The sequence below is a fragment of the Periplaneta americana genome, chromosome 1, assembly GCF_040183065.1.
Source record: "Periplaneta americana isolate PAMFEO1 chromosome 1, P.americana_PAMFEO1_priV1, whole genome shotgun sequence".
Taxonomy (NCBI): Eukaryota; Metazoa; Arthropoda; class Insecta; order Blattodea; family Blattidae; genus Periplaneta; species Periplaneta americana.
The window spans coordinates 60,290,331-60,294,748 of record NC_091117.1 but is presented as its reverse complement, the minus strand read 5'-3'; positions in this window follow the sequence as shown (position 1 = coordinate 60,294,748).

The window sequence follows — 4,418 nt, the reverse complement described above, 5'->3', positions numbered from 1 at the left end:
CTGATGCCGGATGATCTATGGCGAGTCCTCGGCCTCACTTCATTTCACTCCTTTGATCTGATTACATGGTTGGGTTCTTTCCGAGATTTTCCTCAACCATAAGGCAAATGCCAGGTAATCTTTTGGCGATTCCTCGGGCCTCACCTCATCTCACTATATCTAGCTAAAATATTGTAAAAAAAAATTGTAGAAAATTGTAATTGTAATCTTGTAAAATTTTGACTTGTTTCACATCTTGAAGCTTCATTGCTAATGTAAGATCTATGGAATATAATAAGTGAAATAAAAAAAATGAAAGGAATGAATAAATAATTAAACAAGTAAAAATCAATAAATAAATTTTAGAATTTTAACATCAAGTATGTCCCAATACGACATGGATATATCAGATTAATTACACCTAGTGAATGACTTTGGGATGGGAATTGTAGGGTAATTGAAAATTGATTTACACAGTATTATATATATAAATAGCATCACTTTTATTTTCTTACAACTGTAACAAATGTGAATACCTTACAACAATAATGGAAGACAATTGTGATTTTGTTGCTTAAGGCACACATGATTGGTACTCTTTTTAAAACTTAACTATTAACTATATACAAATGTGTAAATTATATAATCATGAGTCTAACGTAATATCTCACAATTGAAGTGCTTGAAATTAACATTCACAAACCTGGAAGAAATATAATAAATCAGTCAGATTCCTTCCAGAATGTTACAAGATATTGCTTAGTAATTATGAAATATATATTTACATTTATATAATCTATTCAATTAATTAACACTGGAGCTTGTACATATACAAAAGAAAAAAAAACTCATTCTATATTTGTATAATAAAACAGTAGAAATGATGGACTGAAAGAACTATTGGGTACAGTGAGATAAAAGTGAGGTATACAGGAAAATAATTAAGAGGTTTCTCACTAACCTGCTAATGTGCGTTACACATGAAGGTGAAAGTAAGAAGTAAATTATATTTACTCCGTTTCTCAAATGATACACGTATATAATAAGTGAATATAACATGTTCCCTATGTACATTAACTGAAGAATTACTTATACCTTTTGTTCTTATGAAGGAATAGAATAGATTTAAACAAAATCCTATTGTATTATTACAAAATAATTAATATTTTGTCCTTTTAATTATATTTATATTGAGATTTTAAATTTTTGTGTAAAATTAACTGTCATTTGTCTTTATATAACCTTCCGAGTCCTAAGGGAGATCCTTATTGGAGGAGGACAGATGATTTTATGAATAAATTGATACTACTATCCATTCGAACGTAAGATTTATCAAATGGGAGTGAAAGCAACAGTATTTACAAATTTTTTTTCTTCTTAGATGAAACAAAGCGTTTTCATATTAATGATAATAATAAAAAATAAAGACAATCATCTCACTCGTGCATTGTAATATTACAAAGAACTATATTGTGCTGTCAAAATACAAGATTAATAATTTTGGTACACACTAGTAATTTAGTATGTTAATTTAGATTAACTTTTCAAAGACATACTAATGAAAATCCGTGTTTTTCACTAGAATTGAATAATAAGTAATTTTTAATCGCAATTTGAAAATTTAATTTCGTTAATGAGTAACTGAAATCTGTTTACATACCTATTAACTATCAAATCATTTCATAAAAGGTTTATTTCAAAACATAGCAATTATTTTAGTATCTTTACTAAGGACAGGCACTGTTACAATAGATTTGGTTTAATTTTTCATTCACTCAAATTGCAGTTCAAACTAAGGGTTCTGTCTGAGAAATAAAATGAAGCAGCAAGAAGTTACTGGTAATAAATGTAAGGACAATTTCTTTATTGTAAATTACTTTTCTATAAAAATTCACAACATTATAATATGGACGGACTTAAATGCCCTATGTGGTATGTCTTGGACATGAATTTCTTGTTGATACAACAAAGCAGAACTTCCAAAAGAAATGTCTGTGAAAAATGACAATGGAACAATGCTCAGTTGAGAGTCTGCAGTTGATCAAACGTCATACCTGAAGGCGAAGAAGAGGTTAATGACTACAATAATGACAGACAATGTTAGTCCAGTAACAAAGAGCTCCATCAGAGGACTCTGAAGGCCGGAGAAGATGGAATGTAGAGAGTAATTACATGTAGTGACTCAGCAAGGATAACAATGTAGGCGCATTTAAGAAGAGACCAAAGAGAAAATACGTTCCAAAGAGCCATGAGATAACCAACAAGTTCAAAATATTCTATTCTCTTGATCGATTTTATTTTTCTCCTGCTAGTTTTCTTTAACATAAAAACATTTTTTGAGAAACTGCTGTGAAAATTTTTTTATTATATCTTCACTATATTGTTTCTAATTTACTGAAAACATTTTAATGTTATAGTTTTGATGAATCAAAACCAGCACTTTAAAAAAATTTATAATTATATTTGTAGAACGTTAAGAACTTAAATGATCTTTAAAAAATTATGTTGACAAAAATTCAAAATAAGCGTATATTTCAACCTTACTCGTTACTTTCAAGGATCAAATAATAGTTTCTATAATGAAAATATTAGAGTCAATAGTGGCTTTCATTCATTTCCTTACTGAAAAATTGAAGACTAATGGACAGCTCTTCCTTCACGTAATTAGCAAATTGTTGTCCACCATCATTTAGAGTTATTTAGCAGAACTTTACACTCATTTACATTTTAAGCAATGAAATCAGGAATTTCATATGCTGCACTACTTTCAGGAACAAACTAATAACTTATTTCACAAGATCTTTAATGTATTTCCATGACAACTGTGAAAATCGAAATAAAGTATGTGATCATCATCTGATAATTTACTTAAAACTGATAACGTTATTTCAGAAATTTAACATTTTGCAATACTAATACAAACGCTGCAAAACTGTTTGTAATAATAGGAGTTTGCAACAATTTGATAACGGAGAAGGAAGATTTAATTTTTTAGTACACAAAACGAAACAGTTACTTTGGTTCATTTCCATGTTTAAACTAATTATGCTCATACTGTATAATTTTAGAGATTTCTTCATGCAATTATACATATTTTCACATCATTTCTTATATTTTTTACGAAGAAACAAATCGACTTAAAGACTCGTGATAAATAATGAAACAATACTGTACATACCAAAATACGAATGCCCATGTAATACGAAATAATAGCACAGTTACAAACGTACAGACTCTGTTAATTTTGTCACATTTATTTTCAAACATTATATCATATAATTTCTGCTTCTTCAATTAACATATACCAAATGAAATAAATCTAGTGATTTACTTAAAACTAGTACCTTATTTAAGAAATTTTGCATTTTGAAATAGTAATACAACCACTGCCAAAATGTTGTGATTGTGGGAGTTTTTAACAATTTGATAACAGAGAAGGAAAATTTTATTTTTTAGTAAATAAAATGAAATAAATACTTTCGCTTATTTCCATGCTTCAACAAATTATGCTTATATAACTTCAGAGATTTCTTCCTGCAAATATACATATTTTGATCTCATGTCTTATATTTTTACGAAGGAAACAAATCGACTTGCAGAATATATTTTGTTAATTTCAGAAGCCTCAATTTCAGACTCGTGAAGAACAATGAAACAGTACTGAACCAAAATACGAATGCCCATGTTAACGCGAAGTACTAGCACAGTTACAAAAGTGTAGACACCATTAATTTTATCAGATTTATTTTCAAACATATCTCACATAATTTCTGCTCCTTTAATTAATATATACCAAGTGAAATAAATCTGGTGACTTACTTAAAAGTGGTACCTTATTTAAGAAATTTAGCATTTTAAAATGCTAACACACATACTGCCAAAATGTTTGTAATGAGTTTCCAACAATTTAATAAAAAAGAAGTAAAATTTGATTTTTTAGTGATTAAAAAGAAATAAATTCGCTGATTTCCATGCTTCAAAAATCATGCTCACTTATATGTATATAACTTTAGAGATTTCTTCATGCAAATATAAATATTTTGACTTCATTTCTTATGTTTTTTCGAAGAAACAAAGTCGACTTAAAGAACACGAAATCCTTAATTTATAAGCCCTAATTACAGAGTGAACAATAATACGAACGCCCATGTAACACGAATAGCACAGCTACAAACATACAGATTCCGTTAATTTTGTCAGATTTATTTTCAAACATATCTCATATAACTTTGGTTTCTGTAATTAATATATAGCAATTGAAGACATTATTACGAAAACAGCTCTAGTTATTTTTAATGAAATTGAATTAAGGACACATTTGGTACTATTTCAAATGTTTATAGACTTCAAAAATGAACCATGTTAGGTGCAATAGCCACAAGGATAAACATCAGTTGTACGGAAAAAGCTGACATGTGTTGTTCTATTTCTTTTTATTG